Below are 21,082 nucleotides of genomic sequence, written 5' to 3' on the forward strand. Positions count from 1 at the left end.
TTAAAAAGGGGGGGAGAGCAGAGCATCTGCAGGATCTGAAAAAAGAAGCTAGGAGTTTCTTGTGGTGAAGATGAAGAGGCAATGAATAGGGGATAGAATGTGCAGAGGCACATGGAAGACGAAGTGTCCTGAGTGACGCTCAGTAAGCAAGACTGAAATAAGCCTAGAAAGTGTTCCCAAGAACATTCAGCCTTGCCTAATACGGGGAAAGACTGTTTTGTCCCTTGTCTCCAAAGCAAAGCCGAGAACCGACTCCTCCCCACACCACCTTTGGTGGCTCCGCATCCTTTGCCTCTTACCTTTAGCTGGAGGACTTCTGAATCTTTCCAAGGGCATCTTTGCAATGTTGACTATTCACAACTGAGGCAGTAAGTAGAATCACAGTCCTTACAGACGAGACTGGAGGGAGGGGAATTATTTGTTTGTTTTTTGTATACCCCCTCCATCCTGCTCCAATCCCCCTCACTCCTTTCCACCCACTCCAACCTCCCCCCACCTCGCCCCCCCCCCCCATCCCCAGCTTTGGCTCTTTTCTCTGGCCCTCGGGCCCTCCTCCTGCCTTTCTCCAACTTGTCCTCTATTTGGAGCTCCGAAGCTGGCGCGACTCTCCCTGGGAGCTGTGTGACTGACAACCAACGCTTATTAAGGGGGGGGAAGGGGGACAGGGAGGAGGGAGTAGGAGCAGGAGGAGGAGCGGCCAGAGGGAGGAGGGGAGAAGGGAGGAGGGAAGGAGGAGGAGGAGGGGGGAATTGAGCACCCGATCGCGCATTTTCATTGCAGAGGAAAAGACTCCAGGTCATCAAAACAGGTAATTCAAGCATCAGCCAGGCTTAGAAAAGGAAGGGGTTGGAGAAGGGGGAGAAGGAAGGGAAAGGAGATAGGGGTGGGGGTAGCAGCGTGGGCGGTGGCCGGAATGCCCGCGAACCGCCCTCTTTGGAAGTTCAGTCGGAAGGGTGGGGTTGGGGAAGGGGCTGCGAGGGAGGGCTGTAAGGTGAATAAAGGGACCTCAGCCTGGTCTGGAGCCTTGTGTATGCGCGCGCGTGTGTGCACGTGTGTGCGTGCGTGTGTTTGTGTGCGATTGTGTGCGGGTTGATGTGTGTTCGCATGCAAAGGGGCCCTTCTTGATGAGAAGACATTTTAGGTCGAGGGGTGCAGAGAAGGTGAACAAATAGGATAGGGTGGGGGGGCGGGTAGTGGGCGTTGTATGGTCAGGTCAGCCCTGGGTCAGAGCGGAGATGCGGACGGGCAGGGGATTTGCAGGCTGGCTTGGGGGGGGGGGGGAAGGCGGAGAAGTGGGAGCCCTGGGGTGCATCCCAAAACGTCCGCTTTCTTTATCTGGGTCACCTCCTCTAAGCTTCCCCGCTTCTCCCCTTGCCCTTCCCGCCCACCCCTAACTGATACATAGACAAACACACATACACGCACGCACACGCACTCCCGCTAGGCGAGTTCTTGAAGGGCTGGGGGCGGAGAACACCTAGGGCCGGGGGTAAGAGATATGTTGCGTTTTGGGGCCTACTGGCTTTCTTGGCTTATCTTTTAACTTTTAACTTTATGGGGGTTCTCGCATGCAATGCTTGGAGCTTGATAAGGAATAACAAAATCCTCTGAATGAATCTGAAGGGGAGAAGAATAAGAGCAACCACCCTCTGAGAGAGGAGATAAGAACCTAGGGTTGGTTTATCCTCCAAACTGGACTTGAGGAGATGACTCACTTTACAAAAATTGAAGAAGGGAGTGCATATGTGGCATTGAAGGAAAGACAGGACACAACAGTACACCTCTGGATCTCTGGATGCTCTTGGTACAGGGATGCTGATGTTATACCGCAGGCACTGTCTTAGGTAGCCCTTTCTTCTTACAGGATGTCATAGGATCTGGGTACAGACACCAATATTAATAGACAAATATCACTAATAAAGGGTTTTAAAACATGAACTATGATTAGAACCAAACCTCCCAAGGGAAATGAATCCTTCTACTTCCCCAAAATGGAGTATATTTGGTAGTATAATTATAGGGATATTGAATCCCCTTCAATTGATGTATGTTAGTTGACCAGAATTGTTCATCTTTTCCCCAGATGGATAAAACAAATCACCTTGTCTTTTGTGGTTATATTAAGGTTTTCAGGTTGGGAGGGGAGGTTGGTTAATGTTAAGACTCCATTAGGGGGGCAGCTAGGTGGCACAGTGGATAGAGCACCGGCCCTGGAGTCAGGAGTACCTGAGTTCAAATCCGGCCTCAGACACTTAACACTTACTATTACTAGCTGTGTGACCTTGGGCAAGTCACTTAATCCCAATTGCCTCACTAAAAAAAAAAAAAAGACTACATTAGGAAGGTTTATCTTCTTCTGGTATTAGATCTTAGTAGGGATGGAGATGGAGTTGACTTCCTGTAGATCTCTTGCATCCTTTTAAAGTAATACCAAGGGAGGATAATTCCCCCACCCATCCTGAAACCAAAACAACCCAGTTAAATAGACTTCAATGTTTCATGTTGATAGTTTAAAAGAAACAGAAGAAAAGGAAATTTTGCTGTGAGAAATCAGAGGAAAGTGATCTGGCTTTGATTGACTATGTTCAGTTCACTGACCTTAGAGTGATATCTTTAGTGATATATGGTAGCATTATTGTTAAATATTACTGGACACGCATCAAGTAATATAGATTGGGCCATCGAATTTTAAAAGACTTAATGAGTCTAAGTTGAGTACACCTGGGGCATTAAGTTACCTATATTAAAAAGTTATATTAACTGGTTTAAGGCATTATGGATTTTAGTTAGGATTTTAATGGCCCAAAACAAAGTATCTTATTTTCCTACTGACTTAAATATTTATGGCATGTTTCTCAACTAATTCACACCCATTCAAGCAAAGATAAAAGATTAGACCCAAGCAAGACCTATGGTGACCATTCCATTCACATTCCCTGCCTTTGAGGAACTTACAAGTAGTATGGGGAAACAACATAAATGTGTATAGAATATATGTGTGTGCATGTATATATACATGTATATGTATACATCTGTGTATATGTAATGTACATATAAAATAAATAAATACAGATTAGGGAGGGAAGGCATTAGTATTTTAGAAGATCTGGAACAACTTGGTAAAGAACTTAAACATTTCTTAAGGGAAATCAGGGAATTCTGTGAGGCGGAGGCAAGGCGGGATTGTGTTCCAGGCTTATCAACCATTGCAGAGGTACAGAGGAAAGGTCAGTGTGGCTGGACCAGAGAGTACAGGAAAGGAAGCAGTATATAATGAGGCTGGAAAGATAAGGTGAACAATGTTAAGAACTTTAAAAGGCAAATGGGGGGATTTGTATTTATCACAGATTCAGTAGGGAGACACTGGAGTTTGTTGAGTAAGGTACATCATATATGCAGTTTAGAAAAAATAATTTTAGGGGGCAGCTGGATGGTGCAGTGAATAAAGCACTGGCCGTGGATTCAGAAGGACCTGAATTCAAATTAGGCCTCAGACACTTGACACTTACTAGCTGTGTGTCCCTGGGCAAGTCACTTAACCCTCATTGCCCCGCAAAAAATAAATAAATAAAAATAAAATGTAAGGGTTGAACTAGATGACTGGGCAAGTCACTTAACCCTCATTGCCCTGCAAATAATAATAATTATTTTGATACTTGTGTGGAGAATAGTTAGAATAGGGAGAAACTTGGGGCAGGAGTACCAATTAAGAGGCTATTATAAAATAGTACAAATAAGAAGTGATACTTTCATCTAAGTAACCATGATAGCTGTGATGGTTAGTAATGAGGAGTCAGATGCAGGAGATATGGTCATCTTACTATATTCATTTTTATTAATAATGAAAGCTAACATTTATAAAGCATTTACTATGTGCCAGGCACTGTGCTAAGCACTTTACAATTATCTCATTTGATCCTCACAAAAACCCCAGAGGTAGGTGCTATTATTATCCCCATTTTACAGATGAGAAAACAGAAAAACAGAAGTCACACAGCTGGTAAGTGTCTGAGGCCAGATTAGCTCTTAGCATTATTTCTTTGTAGCATAAACATCAATAACTTCTTCTTTATTCCCACAAGGGTCTAATATATCTCATTTGACCCTTACAACTGTGTTTAAAAACACTTGAGCACAACTTTAACCATAAATGCAAAACATATTAAATGATGTTCACAAGGTTGTTATGAAGATCAGATGCAATGAGTATATCAAGTGCTCTGTAAACCATAAATAAAATGTAAGATATTATTATATATAGTAGTGCAAGGTAGTGAAAATATTATTATTAACAATGTACAGATGAGGAAATAGAAGTTCAGAGATGTTAAGTGACTTGCCCGAAGTTACACAGCTTCCACAGAGTGAAAAAGCAAGGAGTGAAATCTAGATCTTTTGACTCCAAGTCTAGTGTTCTTTTTACTGTGCCATACATTTTCCCTATTGTTTGCCTTTACCTACTCACTGAAAGTTCCTGCAGAAGAATTTCTGAGCTACTGATAATAATACTAGCTAGCATTTATGTAGCATTGTAAGGTTTGCAAAGATTTTACAAATATTTCATTTCATCATCGCAACAATCTTGATAGATAGAGACTATTATCATTTTATAGATAAGCTGTTAAAATAGGAAATTTGAAAAAGAACGATCCCAATTTTAAAGCATCTCTTATTTCAGCTGATTTTGAATGCCTCTGCTTGCAATAAAAAATGCATCAAGAAAAAAACTTAACGATTCAAATTTTCTTAGACTGCTATTTAAACAGATAGAGCTGGAGGGCAGCTAGGTGACGCAGTGGATAAAGCACCAGCCCTGGATTCAGGAGTACTTGAGTTTAAATCTGACCTCAGGGGGCAGCTAGGTGGCTCAGTGGATAGAGCACCAGCCCTGGAGTCAGGAGGACCTGAGTTCAAGTCCAGCCTCAGACACTTAACACTTGCTGGCTGTGTGAACCTGGACAAGTCACTTAACCCCAATTGCCTCACTAAAAAAAAAAAAAAAAAAAAATTAAATCTGACCTCAGACACGACACTAGCTGTGTGACCCTGGGCAAGTCACTTAACCCTCATTGCCCTGCCAGAGAGAGAGAGCACGCTAAGTAATCCCAAAACAGCCTTTCTAAATGTTAAGAATCCAAGTGAGTCATTACCAATTAAATATTTAATGTTTATTATAGCCAAGCCTTAATTTTGATTTGGGTGAATTTATGATGTAGTTGTCTTTTTCTTTATATCCTGCATGTATACTATATTTTAATAGTATTTTATTCTTTCCTAATTACATGTAAATTTTGCTTTCAATGTTCATTTTTGTAAGATTTTGAGTTCCAAATTTTTCTTACTCACTCCCTTTCCCTCCCTCCCCAAAACATCAAGCAATCTCATATAGGTTATACAGTACCATTGTGTTAAACATATTTCCACATTACACATGTTGTGAAAGAAAAATCAGAACAAAGGGGGAAAACTGCAAGAAAGAAAAAAACAAAAAAGAAAACAAAAAAAGTGAATGCCTCAATCTGCATTCAGACTCCATAGTTCTTTCTGTGGATGTGGATAAAATTTTCTATCATGAGTCTTTTGGAATTTTCCATCATAGTTGATCATTGGACAATGCTGCTGTTATTGTGTTCAATGCTCTCCTGGTTCTGTTTACTTCACTCACCATCAGTTCATGTAAGTCTTTCTGGGTTTTTCTGAAATCCACCTGCTCAGCATTTCTTATAGCACAATAGTATTCCATTAGCATGTATACTTGATAGTACACTGAGTTCTCTTGTATATCCAGATGAGGGTTGTACTTTTCTAGAATCACTTAGGAAGAATACTCAGGAAAGATGCTAATTGCTCAAAGCATTTTTGCCTCCAGATTTTTAAAAATTGTAATTGGTATTCTTTAATTTATGTAATAAAATAATCATTCCCATAATGGGAATTAATAATTCCAAACTGGAGTACCTTGAAACAGGGACCCTCTCCTCATGAGGACCTAAGTCTCAATTCTGCCTGCCCCTTTTCCTGCTCGACTGTTTGAAACTGGATGCCTCTCACACCCTGGCCCCAATTCGAGGCAGAACATAGATGAGTGTGAGTGGGTGGGTGTCTGGGCCCGTCTGTCCTAACATACTTTATCTCAAAGACAGCCTTTCATTCCCTTTACTTCAGGCATAAACAATGGCACTTTCTGCAGCTAGGGGTTTTAGACCAAACCTTTGCTCCCCTGGCAGGCTCCCTACTGCCCCAGAAACCTTCATTTCCCTCCCCACTTCAGCCTGGCCTAGGGAGCCAAAGTCTACTTTGTCCCAGTCCTTCACATGCTCCTTTTCTCAAGGGCTAGAGCTGCTTCTCAGTCCCTTAATCCCTACAAAGCACCTTGAAGAATGTGTTTAGTGAGGGTCAGTGGGGAGTGAGTTGGAAGGGTTCTGGCTCTTTCACATGATTGACACCTTCCCAGATCTTCTCTAACCTCTGGAACATTCCTGATTCCCAAAGGCTGGTTTTCAGTTTGGGAAGAAAGGAAAAGTCTGGAGGGAGGAACTGAAGTCCTTCCTTCAAACCCTGGTCTGTTCCCCTGAAGCTGCCTGTTTAACTCCATTGCCACTTCACCCTTCTGGGAAAGGGTGCCCCTGTAGGTTGTGTATATGGGAGTGTGTCTGGAAGGAAAGGACTGGCCAGCTAATCCTGAGGTAGGGTAGAGGAGGTCATACCACTCCCAGCATCTGTGTCTAATATATAAATATATTGATATGTATCAGGAAAATACATCCATATATATGTCTGTATATGTGTAATATATGTGGGTATGTATATATCTATATCTACATCTATATCTAATCTATATATAACAAAGATGATTGTGGACACTTTTTAATATCTTAAGTAGTGAAAAATCTTTGTCTTTTGAGAATTAATTAAGTTTTCTTAAGACTAGTAACTCACATTTTTATAGTGGTTTAAGATTTACAAAGGACTTTGCTCACATTTGTACAACTGTCATTATCCTAATTTTATAGATTAAGAAGCTGAGCTTTAATGAGGTTAAGTGATTTGCCTGTCATCACGCAGATAGTAAGTGTGTTAGATGATATTTTCATCCAGTTCTCCTGACTCTAAGCCCTGTGATTTTTTCCTCTAAACCATTATTTTTTTCAAATTTGCCAAAAGTTATTTGGAACCAAGTCTCATGAATGAAGTTCATGTTCCCTTTAATTTTTTAAAGTTGTGAATGGATGACCTGTTTCATCAATTACCATGGACAATGCTAGGCAAAAAGAAAGGCTATAAATGCAACAAACTATTTAGGCTGAGCTCAAGCTATGTAATAACCTTTTTTTTTTTAAATAAAAAGTGACATCTAACTATGAAGTAATGAGGCTGGTTTTCTTGTGGGACTTGGAAACTGACTGTGAATGTAATATTTCAAGAATTCCAGAATCATTTTAGCAATAAGAATTTATTGTAATGAGCCTTCCCAAGTGACTACTTTCATTGACAGCACTCCTTTGGATGTATAAATTCTGATATATTTGCCAAATCAATCTCATTTATATTTAGATTTCTTAGTTAAGACTAGGCTGTTTGGAGGAACATCTTCCAGGTGAATAGAGAGATGCATGGTGGGCACAAGTAAGTTGAACATATTTTTCTTCAATGACTGGAAATATCCTCTAAATTTTCTGCTTCCCTTTCCTTGTATACCTTCATCCTTACAGCTTTCTTTCACACATCCCATCTAACTTCTCTTCTATTCTGCTGTCCTGAAGCCATCTAATCAATTGAATGCTTCCACCTTGAAAGGTAAATCCATCATCAATCGGTCTGACTCACATAGTTTAAGTTTAATTCCAGTGACACCGTGTTGTGTCCCAGAGGACATTCAAAAATTGTTCAGTTGATATTAGAGCAGGACAAATTTGCATATTCACTAAGGTGGTCTTAGGCTCCCGAAATCAGATTGATTCATTAAGGTAACAAGAACCATAAAGATTTTGCCAATCTGTAAAATCACAGATTAGTACTGTAAATAATTGTTAAAAATGTTTTTCTGACAGGCATCTTATCTAGCTTTTGTTGAAAGCTGTTACCATAGCACAGCTTTTGGATAGTAGAAAAAAATGGAAATATTTGTTTGCACTTATATTTTAGCTCTTCCCTATTCGTTTTCCTTTGTGATTGCCTGACAGATTTGACTAAAATAGATCTCCCTTACAACCTCACACATATCAGAGCGACTAATATGACAAAAAAGGAAATGTTAGATGTTGATGGGAATGTGGGAAAACCGGGACGCTAATCCACTGTTGGTGGAGTTGTGAACTGATCCAGCCATTCTAGAGAGCAGTTTGAAACTATTTCCAAAGGGCTATAAAACTGTGCATACCCTTTGATCCAGCAATAACCACTGTTGGGTTAATATTCCAAATACATCCAAAAAAGAGAAAAGAATCTAAATTTATAGCATCTCTTTTTGTGGTGGCTAAGAATTGGAAATCAAAGGGATGCCCACCAATTGGGGAATAGCTAAATAAGCTGTGGTATATGATTGTATTGGAATATTATTGTGCTATAAGAAATGACAAGCAGGATGACTTCAGAAAAACCTGGAAATACTTGTATTGACTGAAAGCAAATCCAAGAGAACACTGTGAACAGAGATGCAATATTATTTGACGAACTGTGAATGACTTAGCTATTCTCAGCAATACAGTGATCCAAGACAGTTCCAAAATACTAGCAATGAAGCATATTATCCACCTCCAAAGAAAGAACTGACACTGATTGAACACAGACTGAAACATGCTATTTTTCTTTTTTTTTCTTTCATTTTCTTTTATTTTAGTTTTCTTATACAAAATGACTAATATGGAAATGTTTTACTTAATTGTACAAGTATAGCCTATATCTGATTGCTTATTGCCTCCGGGAGGATAGAGGGAAGGATAGAATTTAGAGTTCAAAACGAAATAAAAATGTTTATTTAAAAAAAATTAAAAATAAAATGGACCTCCCTAACTAAGAACCATCATGAGAGCAGCATGCTTACCCGGATGGTCCTCCTAATGCACACATGTGTCCTCGGCATGTGAACAAAGGCTTTTTCAAAACTTTAAATTGTTTGGTTATGTGAAATCATAACTGACATCCTTATTATGTTTATTATTAATTAATTTATAAGGACATGCTTTGTTATATTCAGTGCACTATAATACTAGTAGTGCTCCTATTTGTAGCACTTTGGGACTCACAAAAGAGTTTGCTTATAACAACCCTTTGAGGCAGTTAGTACAGGTGTTATTAAATAAAGTCATACGCTAGTAGCTGAGGCTCAAATTGAGATCTCCTGGAATTGGGTCCTTTTTTAATCTACCAAACCATGTCACCAATCTACATGTAATAAAAATGACCGGTGTGCATAATATGCTTTTTAAAGATACTATATAAATATTAAGTCATCACATATCAGCCACATTTCAAAACTGAGGAAACTGAAGCAAAATTTAAATTAATCCAACAAACTATATTAAATGCCTACTATGCACAAGGGACAAGGGGATACAAAGACAAAGTGATAAACTCTCCTTAAGAAGCTTTTGTTTTTCAGAATGACATGACTAGTAAAGAGCATTTTGGGACCAAATTTAATGCCATTTTCACCACCACACAACTATTTGAGCCTCATCATAATTAGTCAGCTTTAAAGTGGGGCAGATATGTGATGACTTAATATTTATATAGTATTTTACAAAGCAGGAGTGAAATCAAAATGTCAATCAACCAAATCAGTAAGCATGTATTAAATACTTACTATGGGCCAATCACTCTGCTGAGGTAGAACAGTTCAATGGCAAGTAGTAGATTTGGGACTGAATGCTCTCTTTTACTCCCCTGGACTTGTGATTTCATCAATCTAGGAAAATCTCAGGTGAAGAAACTCCCTCTATCAATGCAAGTTGGTATTTTTGCAACTTACCTTAATAAACTTTACTTGACATAGAGAGTTGCCTTGAGAAGACAGTTAAAAAGTTAAGTGACTTGCTCAGGATCACACAGCCAGAAGTCAGATTTATTTATCTGGTTTTTGTTGGTTTTGTTTTTGGCAAGGCAATTAGGGTTAAGTGACTTGCCCAGGGTCACACAGCTACTAAGTGTTAAATGTCTGAGGCTGGATTCAAGTTCAGGTCCTCCTGAATCCAGGGCTGGTGATTTATCCACTGTGCCACCTAGATGCCCCTAGAGTTCAGATTTAAACCCAGCTACTCCTGGCTTCAAAACTGGCATTCTTTCCACTACATTACCTCTCTTTTTCTTATACGGCTACATCCTAAATAATTCAGATTTTTCTTCCTTGTACTACCCCTCTCCCATTCTGCTCATCTTTACTGTCTCCTCTTCTTCGCTATTGGCCCTTGGAAGAATGTGAACACAACATATAGGAATACTATATATTCTTTTGAGGTAGAGAGGGCATGAAATCTTTTGGTTCTTTTTTTAAAAGGAGTTAATAAAACAGGACAAATTACAAAGGTGGAATTGAGAGTCTAGAGGCATAGAAGTAAACAGAAGAGATCTATAAAGAGGAAGACATATGACCTGCCTGCGTCACCTGAGCTATTTTAAGTCGAGTGACCATATTTGCACTTGTTGAAAATCTCGAGAAGCAAAACTTACGATGCAGTCAAGAATTGATTCTTGGGGCTTTTTTATTTGCTGAATCAGGTATTACATTTTTATTTAATTGGTATGATGGGGTAAAATGGTTCTTTGTCACTAAATCTAGAGATTAGAAGAAAGTTCAGCATACCTTATTTCCCCAAAGACAAGATATATGGCATACTTAACACTGAAATGACAAGTTGTAATAAAATAAATTCTTTCCAATAGGGCTGAGAGTAATGACTTGCTCTTTTTGAAATAACCCTTTATGCATTACAACCAAGGAAGTTTTTGATTTGGGAATTGAGAGGGAGGGAGGGGGGTGGCCTTATGTGGAGAGGTCTTCCAGATCTGGTCTGTGAGTAGGGTTGTTCAGCTCCCTATATTTCTAGGAAGGATGGTGGTGCATCAAGCATTCCTTTAATCTATGTATATTTATTAATTGTGAAATGGTGTTAAGATTTAGGGATGTAAAGTGGACATAACTCTGCACTTGGAATGAGAAGCCCGGGATTCAAGATCTCGCTTTACGGTTCACTGACTATATGACCACACTAATCACTTGACTTCTGAGGGCATCAGTTTCTTTCGCTGTAAAATGGAGATAGCAATGCTTGTCCTATCCACTCCATAGGATGTTTGTGAACAATGAATTTTGCAAATTGTAAAATATTCTATAAATTTGAACTCTTATTCTTATTTTCATTATTCTTCCACTGAAGTACCACCCTGATGCTTCCTTATCACATGGAGATAACCATAGGTTTTTGAAGGCTGCGTCAACTGAGAAAAAGCTTGAAGATAGCTTACTTACCTGGAAAGGTTTTGAATGAGGCCCCAGCAATGGACCATTTCTCATGTCTCACATACATCTCCATCTCTCCTGATACTGCCACCACTCTACTACAGGCCCTCATCACCTCACTCCTGGATTATTGCAGTAGCCTCCTATTGAGTCTGCCTGTCTCACATCTCTCCCCATTCCAAGCCATCTTCAGCTGTCAAAGTGATTTTCCTAAAGTACAAGACTGACCATGCCACCCACTCCCCTACTCAATAAACTCCAGTGCGTCCCAGTCACCACCAGGATCAAATGGTTTGGTGCTCAAAGCTCCTCATAACCTATCCCCCTTCAATCTTTCTAGTCTTTGTATGTCTTGCTCACCACCACACACTCTTTGGTACAGTGACACTGGACTCTTTGCTGTTCCACAAACAATGCACTCCATCTTTCAGCTCTGGGCATCTTTCTCTGGCTGTCCTCCATGCCTGGAATGCTCCCCCTCCTTTTCTCCATCTGTCCACTTTCATGCCTCCTTTAAATTCCAACTAAAATCTCATTTTCTACAACAAGCCTTTCCCAGCCCCTCTTAGTTCTACTACCTTTCTTCTTTAATTATTTCCTATTTGTATGTGTTTTCTTGTTGCCTTCCTCATTGTATTGTGAGCTTCTTAAGGGAAGGGAGTATCTTTTGCTTCATCTTGTATCTCCAACATTTAGCATGGTGACTGGCACTATAGGTGCTTAATAAACGTTTACTGATTGACTGACTACCCAAGGACCATGCAACTTAAGTATGGAGAAATTCATAACTAAAGGATCAAGCAGTAGGTATTGACTTACCCTGGCTGCAGAAATCTAAGAAGACTTTTTAAGAAGCCATTGTCTACATCAGTGTATGAAGTATTAATGAATCCGCAGATCCAGAAGTGTTGCATAATTGTCATACTTATTATCATCACTGATTATGTCCAAGAAATTTTATGGAGATTTCCAAATAATTTAAGTCACAATCAGTGCCCCTAAGGATCTTAGATATATAGATGGATCAATGTGGCTACTCCTTCCTGTAATACATAATACAAATCTTTCCACATCCCCATGTCTTCCCATCCAGTATTATTCTTATACATATCTTTTTATACATTTTTTCGCTTAGAACTACCCAATTCACCGGAGGTCTTTCACCAGTTCTTATATCTGGAGGGTATCAATGTATCATATGAATTTCCTATGGGTTCTCTGTCACTCTCATTACATGAGCAACCTACCTCCATTTACAGGTATACATGGTCTTGACGATATTCTTTACACTACTTCTTAAATGCAAGTCATTAGTGGTAATATGCTTCAGCTTTTATATACTGTCCCTGGTAACTGTGATTATTATGAAATCACTGTGTTCCATGATTCATGTAATAATATAGTATTATCATGTTAATATTGATGTCAAAGAGATGAGATATTATGTCACAGATCAGCTTAAGATCATTGATAGCACTGCACAGAACCCAAAATGCTATTCTACTCAATTTTCTCCCAATAATAAATTCTGAGACTCCAACATGAATATATTGAAAAAACTCATTTTTTCCCATTTAATGCATTGCCCATCCAACTGCATGTAATAATCTTGAGCAATACACATTTACATCCACTTTGTTTTTCCATGTGGATTATTATGGATTTCATTGAGGAGACTTTGGAGAACCTTATCATATATATATATATATATATATATATATATATATATATATATATATATAAAGACTCTCAAAACTCCGTGTAAGATACCTTTCGTGACATTAGGTGAGTACATCTTCCAGTTTTACCCTGTCACATAAACTAGTATAGTTTTAACAAATTCATGAGAAATCCTTTGTTTGCTACTCTGCTGTAAACAATAAACAACTCTGTTCCCTACATGTCAGTCATTTGTTATCCTATAAAGTTTGTGTTCTATTATAGAAAAGTGTCTATAAAAACTTTCCTATTCTCTTACCACATTGTTATCATATACTTGATATGTACATAAATCATTCTCACGAAAATTTTTACAAAGATGAGAAAGTAGGCATATGAATAGTACATGCTGATGTCTCTTCATCTTTTCATTGTGTCTAACTCTAATTCTGTTTCCTTCATCTTTTATTTTTAAAAGTACAAACAAAAATCAAATTCTGGTCATTTAAAAAGATATCAATAAAATGTATTTTTTTAAAAACATCTGTTCTTTGAAATATTTTCAAAATCAATACATAAATGTCTTTGAAATCATTTTCAAAATCAACACCTAAGTGTCTCTAAAATTATGCTGACTCTGACATGAGTTTCTTCTCTATGTGTACTTTGTCAGATACACTGGCTCTTCCTAATTTTGTCTCCTTAACTGCTATTGCCACTGTACCTAGTATATCAGATGTCAAAGCTTGAATAGAATGGTTGCCTTTCCAAAACCAGTATTAGATCATTGTACAAATCTGACAGATTCATTCCATTTCACAACTATTCACTGTTTTCCTTCTGGTTTCAACTACAAAACACCTCAAAGTGTTTCAGATGAATTTCATTCTAAAATTCTCTGCAGATTGGTTTTCTGCTCAACTGATTTTTGCTGTTTTGTGAAATAATACTGTTCTCAATCTTCTGTTATCTTCTTTCATGTTTTGCAAATGAAGTTAAACTCTACATTAGTGTTTACTTTGGGTATCATATTGTTCTGAAGTCATTTTTAAATGTTTTGTGGTGTCCTCATTTTGGCAATTGTTTTGCACCTATTAAACTTCTCTAAGAATGATGATAAAATCAGTAACTATGTTTTTTCCATTTCCCATTTTTCAGAACAACTTTCATAAATTAGCTTAGGGTTGGAGATACTATAATCATATCCTATAGTCATCATTATCCTTTCTTTGAACTAGTTATTTACTTTGACTTTGCTCTAGTCAGTAGATAATCTAACCACACTCTTTCAATTGATGCTGAAATGATTGCGACATTTAATAACCCCTTCTTTTCTTTTCTTTTCTTTTCTTTGGGGGGAGGGGCATGGTGAGGGTTAAGTGACTTTCTCAGGGTCCCACAGCTAGTAAGTGTCTGAGGCCAAACAGGTTCTCCTGAATCCAGGGCTGGTGCTTTTTTCACTGCGCCACCTAGCTGCCCCCACCACTTGTTTTCTATGTAGATATAGGGGGAGCTAGGTGGTGCAGTCAATAGAGCACTGATCCTGTAGTTGGAAATTCAAATCTCCCTCAGGCACTTACTAGCTGTCTGACCCTAGACAACAAGTCACTTAACCTCAATTGCCTTAAACATCTGGAGCCATCTCCAGTTGTCCTGATCTGTATCTTTCCCTTGGACCTAGATGGCTCTGGAGGAGAGAGTGAGGTTGGTGACTTTGAACTCAGATACTTTGGACTAAAGGGCCATCACTCTATCCACTGCTCCACCTAGCACTCAGTAGAATTGCTTTATTTCTTTATCTTCTACAGTAGATACTGGTAAAAAAAAAAAAAGTTTCAGTGATCTTCATGGTGAACTGTTTGCTTATACTCATTGCAGGTACCTAGAATATGAGATAACCAAACATCCCATTAAAAGCTGTTTCCTATTGCCTTTGGACTCACTGTGACAATTTCTTTATCCTGTTCTACTAGGAGAACATACAAACTTCATATTTCCCCTCGGTTTTTATTTATATGAGAATGTCATTATATAGTGCGAACAGCAATGTGTGTGTATTTCAGTAGTGAAACTACTGGTTTCTCCAATGGTATGTCAACTCATTGTTGGGCAAAGATACCACATTGAGTACCCACACATTTAGTTTATGTATGTCTAAAAAAGATGAGGTTCCTAGCACTTTTACCACTCTTCTGCCACTTTTCTACTATCACTTCCAAAGCAGAAGTGGATGGAGAAGGGGGGGGGGGGTGACACAGAGAACCATGACTGTCATTTTGCATTTTTGTCTATTTTGTGAGTTGACTTGGTTTAAAAAAAACATCATATAGTAGCCAACTTTCTGGTAATAAGCTGTTCCATGCTTAGCTAAGCTGGTTCATGGGCAAGCAGGAACTGTCAGTCACCAAGCCTACATGCAGTCTTTTCAGTTTGCTAGAGCCTGCTACAGTGTGCTTTATAGGCAAAGCTAGAGATAATCCAGGGCAAACTTTACATCATGCTGCAGCATCAGAATAGAACTTTGGTGGAGGTTCAAAATGCTTAGCGTGGATAACATAGAGCCACAGAATAGATCATTCAGAATACAGGATTCCAGACCTAACAAGATGGAAGTAATGATATTGACCCGCAGTGAATTCCAATGAAAGGCAGGTCACTCTTTGGAGAAGTGAATTTTGACTCCCTCTTTTCTTTCCTAGAAAATAATGTGGCTTTGCATACCCTTTGGCCCAGCAATACCACTATTAGGACTTTTTCCCAAAGAGATCATAAAAAAGGGAAAAGGACCCACATGTACAAAAATATTTATAGCTGCTCTTTTTGTGGTGGCAAGGGATTGGAAATTAAGGGGATGCCAATCAATTGGGGAATGGCTGAAAAGTTGTGGTATATGAATGTAATGGAATTCTATTGTGCTGTAAGAAACGATGAGCAGGCAGATTTCAGAGAAACCTGGAAGGACTTGCATGAACTGATGATGAGTGAGATGAGCAGAACCAGGAGAACATTGTACACAACATTGTGTGTTGATCAGCTGTGATAGATTTGATTCTTCTCAGCAATTCAATGGTCCAAGATAGTTCGAAAGGACTCATGATGGAAAATGCTCTCCAAATCCAGAAAAAAAAAAGAACTGTTGAATCTGGATTCAGATCGAACCATACTATTTCTATTGTTTTTGTTGTTGTTGTTTTTCTTTTTTGAGGTTTTTCCTTTTTGCTCTGATTCTTCTCTCATTACATGACTAATGCAGAAATATGTGTAATGTGATTGTACATATATAACCTATATCAGATTACTTGCTGTCTTTGGGAGGGGGGAGGGAGGGAGAAAAATTTGAAACTAGAAATCTTATAAAAACAAATGTTGAAAATTATCTCTAAATGTAACTGGAAAATAATAAAATATTTATATGGGAAAAAAGAAAATAATGTGCACCCATGTCTAGGGCTCTTATGTAGGATTTGGGTCACCATACCATAGGCTCTATCTCAATTCACAGAGACACATTCAAATAGTACGTTTTATAGGGATAAGCAAATCAATATACTCAATAAATTTTCACTTATAAATATGTCTTTTCCAAGGCCCCCTGGTGGCTAGTTCTTTCCCTCTGAAATTACCTCTCATTTTTTACGCTCTTTGGGGCATGTTATTTCCCCTCCCTAGAAGGTGGCCTCCTTGAAAGCAGCAGCCATGTTTTTGCTTTTCATTATATTCCCAGCACTTAACACAGTGCTTCACACAAAGCAGATGCTTAATGAAGGTTGGTTGACTTGTTGACTTTGTATCTATAGGGATACAAATAAATGCTTAATTTATTAAGCATTAATATGTATTACTAGTATTTATTGAACCCTTAATAAATGCTTATTGACTGACTAACTGAATGTTTGGTCCGATTTGGTAGACAGTAGGATTTAGGGCAAAAGTAAATCGACATTTGGAGTCTATTTCCATAGCACAGAATTTACTTCAAACTCCAAAAATATAGTGAGAATAACAAGATATGTATGTCTGTGTGTGTTTCAGTAGTGAAAGTACTGGTTTCTCTAATAGAATGTCAACTCATTGTTAGAGGTCACACATTAAGAGTACCTACACATTTAATTTAATTTATATATGTCTGTTATGTAATATGCAAGTCTTTAATTGAGTTTTAAACAGCCTTTTATTTGACGGTTTGATTTGGGCTCAAGTTGATGGGAAGGTCTTTTTTACCTCTTCTGTTCAATTGCTTGACATGAATAAGTTTACCTTAATAGTCTCAATGTTTGAGTGTTTAACCTTAGTCCCTAGAGAAGCTCTGGGGCCAAGAAGGCCCTCACAAATGGGTACTCAGTGGGCAAGTTGTAGAGGCCCTTGGCTTAGAATCTAGATGGAGGTCCTGTCTGTCATACTATGGCTGGAGACTGCAGAGAGAAAAACACACAGTCTACAGCATATCCTTTGTATCTTTGTTGTTCAGAAAACGTGCAGGAATTTCTTAACTAGTTCCTTATTTTGTCAAAGAAATTGGTGTTTTATGTTCTTTGCTGAATCTGGGATATCTTCAATTTCCCTTCTCTCACTCATGCTTCATCTTGATGTTTGGTTTCTCTTGAATCTATGATAGTTGTTACTGACCCTCAGGGACTAAGCCTCACCCCAGTTTTATCTGGTAAGGGAAGAGAACTTGAAATGAGGAGTGAGGAATCCAATCCTGTCAAACTCAATTCTACAAATATTTATTAAGCACCTACTATGTGCCAGTCACTGTACTAAATATATAGGGGGGATGTAAATGAAATAGTTCCTGGCCTCCAAGAGCTTATGTTCTATTTAGGGTGTAGAATATGTACTCAAGTAAATAAATATAAAGTCATTTCTAGAGGGAGAAGGTGGAGAATGCAAACAACTGGATGGAATCAGAAAAGGAAACTTTGGAGGAAACTGGAGATTCTAATAGCCTAAGGAAGAAAGGGATGACATTCCATATATGGAGAACCACTTGTAAAAATGCAGAAAAGCAAGAGATGGCAATTTTAAGAACACATTTTGTAACTAACTGTCTCTTTACCAAAGTAACTTAATCTCTCTGCTTGTGAGTCTTCTAACTTCAAGATACAGTGTTGTATTGTAATAGTTGGCCTCCTTCCTTGAAATTGTTTTGCGGCTTTGTGGACTATTTAGAAACTGTGTTTCCAAGGTACTTGGGTGATTTTGGAGTTACATACTTTGCAAATATGATGTATTTTTTAAAAATTTTGAAATCATCCAGGCAAAGGAGCTATAGAAATTCCAAGTACTGCTGAACCCAATAGTTCACCTTTTAGGAGAACATAATTGTTTTAAGAAGAGGAAAAGAAGGCCTTAGGGGTTTAGGAGAAGGGAGATTGGCAGCTCTGAGGAAGAGTGATGTCTGACTTTAAGATGGAGTGTGTCCCAGGACTGTTGAGGTGGGGTGGGATTGAAAAGAAAATATTCTGATTTGTGCAAGGCACTGTCCTAGGCACTATGGAGGATACAAAGCCATCTAAGACATAGCCTTATGTCTTAATAAGCATTGGGGAATTTTGGAGAGGTAGTATGGTACAATAGCTTGTAGGTTGGACTTGGATTCAAGAAATCCCAGGGTCAAATCTTCCCTCTATTACTTATTAGCTGTGTGACCTTGGGTAAATCACTAAACCTCTGTAGTCTGTAAAATGGGGGGAGGGGTGGTGATACTTGAAATACAATGTTGTGTGTATGTTTTATAAGCATATAAAGTATTAGATAAATTAAAGAACTATATAAATGTCAACTATTATTATTACAATCATACTAGAGAAATAATAAATGTTCATACACAAAATGGCAGAATCCTAAGCAGCACATAGTTAAGTATAAAAGTGAATGGACACTGTATATGATAAACAGCCAGAAGTTCTACATTTTGAGAGGAAGTTCCCCCGAATTTTGTCTCTTTACTTTTGTTGTCTGTTTCCTAAGCATAAAAGAAGCCCAAAAATCCATGCAGAAAGCTGTGTTAGCTAAAGGCCACAAGGGCCTTTGACTCCAGATGAACAGTTCTCCTTTGGGCATAAATCTGTCTGAGTAAAGAGTAAGGAAGGGAAGAAAAGGGAATTTTCTCTCCTGCCTGTTTCCACAAGGATTATGTTGTTGCCCTTTTAAGAGTGGGAAGGGAAGAATTAGAGGAATGTTTTGTAAGAAGCTGAGAAAACAGTGGGATACTTAGGGTTAAAGTGATTTTTTTTTAAAATCCATTACTTGAAATTTAAGCTTTGTAATAGCTATTACTAATAAGCCAGTAAAACAACCATCTTTGTATGTGCTTCTGGGCTCGGAGTGGAAGAGGGGGGAGGTGGTTTTTTGGGGGAGGTTTGAAATATTATCGCTGGTTCAAATAAAATAAAGGGTTAAAAGAATCAAAGTGTTTTGACTTAAATTATACATGGCTAGCTATAGATAGATACATAGATACATAGATAGATAGAAAGAAAGAAAGAATAAATTAGATACATAGGAATAGATAGATATTTAGATAGAGACATAGGAATAGATAGATTAGATTAGATAGATACATAGAGATAGATAGATAGATACATACATACATACATACATATATAGAATATACTGGAAAATTGTTCAATTTCCCAAAATATACTGTATGCATATAGTATGCAGGTGTTCTCAGTATCTAGGGAGCACACAAGGAAGGAACTTCTTCGAGATTTAGAAAATAACTGTTGCGAGGCACCACAAAACATCATTAAGGGACTTCACAGATCCCCTTCTCCGACGTATTAGAAGAAAAAGGCAGCTCTCCATCTGAGACTCTTTAAGTTCAGCCAGGTTTAAAAGCAATGGGATGGGCTAAATAATCACCTCTCTAAGTTCTTTTGAGGCTAGAATTATGCAAAACAAATGCCTAAATCTTCCTGCGACCTCCCCCGTTTTCATTTAAAAATAATAATTAATACTATTTTCAACCCATTAAGGAATTTTGTGACTTGTTATAGTAGGTCAGTATGTGAAAGAAAAGTAACAATGTTTGGATAATGAAATATTTAGACTATTAGTCAACAAACTTGTTAAGTATTTACTATATTCTATATACTGTGGCTAAGTGCTAGGGATACAAAGAAAGGCAAAAAATACAGGTCCTAGACTTAAGGAGCATATGTTCTAAAGGGGATGACAAAGTATAAAGAACTAGATGCATATCAGAAATGTCCAGAGAAGATGGGAAATAATATGAAAGGGAAGTCATTAGCAGCTCAGGGGACCAGAGAAGGCCTCCTTCTGAAAGAGACCTTTGAGATGAATCTTCATGGAAATTAGGGATACTAAGATAGAGGTAAAGGAACAGAATGTTTTAGGTGTGGGGGATTCCCACAATGGTCCGGACTGGTCTCAGGATTGGGAAACGGAGAGTTATGTGTGAAGAACAGAAAACAGGACAGTACAGCTGGATCATAGTATGTATGGGAGAAAGTAAGGTATAAGAAAGGTAGGAAGAGGGCAGATTTCAAAGAGCTTTAAATTCCAGAGCATTTTATTTTCTGATCCTAGAGGTAAGAGGGAGCCACTGGAGTTTTTCAGCCAAGGCTGACATAGTTTGACTTAGGCATCCAGGCAACTGACTGGTTGATGGACAAGAGTCAGGACCAGTTAGAAGACTATTGCAGTAGTTTAGGCAAAAGATATTGAAGGCCTGAGCCCATAGTTATGGCTATAGTAGTAGGGAGAAGATGTGCATGAGAGAGATTGGAAAGGTAGAAGCAAAAAAATTTGGCAATAAATTGGATATGTAGGGTAAAATGGTGAGTGAAGAACTAAGGTTGCAAGCCTAGTTCAGAGGTGTCAAGCACACAGGTGAACCAGATTAAAATGTAATTGGGAAGTGTTTGACCAAATAAATACAACACAGATAATGTTAATTTGTGGTTTTCTAAGTTAATATGTGGCCTTCTGGGGATC

General features: G+C 38.3%; 1 protein-coding gene across 1 annotated transcript in view; it reads left to right on the plus strand.

Moving 5' to 3' along the window:
• The first annotated feature begins 219 nt into the window (after positions 1–219).
• CAP2 (cyclase associated actin cytoskeleton regulatory protein 2) overlaps positions 220–21,082 on the plus strand; it is a 155,940-nt gene continuing 135,077 nt past the window's right edge. The window contains 1 exon segment of the mRNA XM_043975854.1: positions 220–368. The gene's annotated coding sequence lies outside the window, so the exon portion shown is untranslated.

The sequence above is a fragment of the Dromiciops gliroides genome, chromosome 1 (genome assembly GCF_019393635.1).
Source record: "Dromiciops gliroides isolate mDroGli1 chromosome 1, mDroGli1.pri, whole genome shotgun sequence".
Taxonomy (NCBI): domain Eukaryota; kingdom Metazoa; phylum Chordata; class Mammalia; order Microbiotheria; family Microbiotheriidae; genus Dromiciops; species Dromiciops gliroides.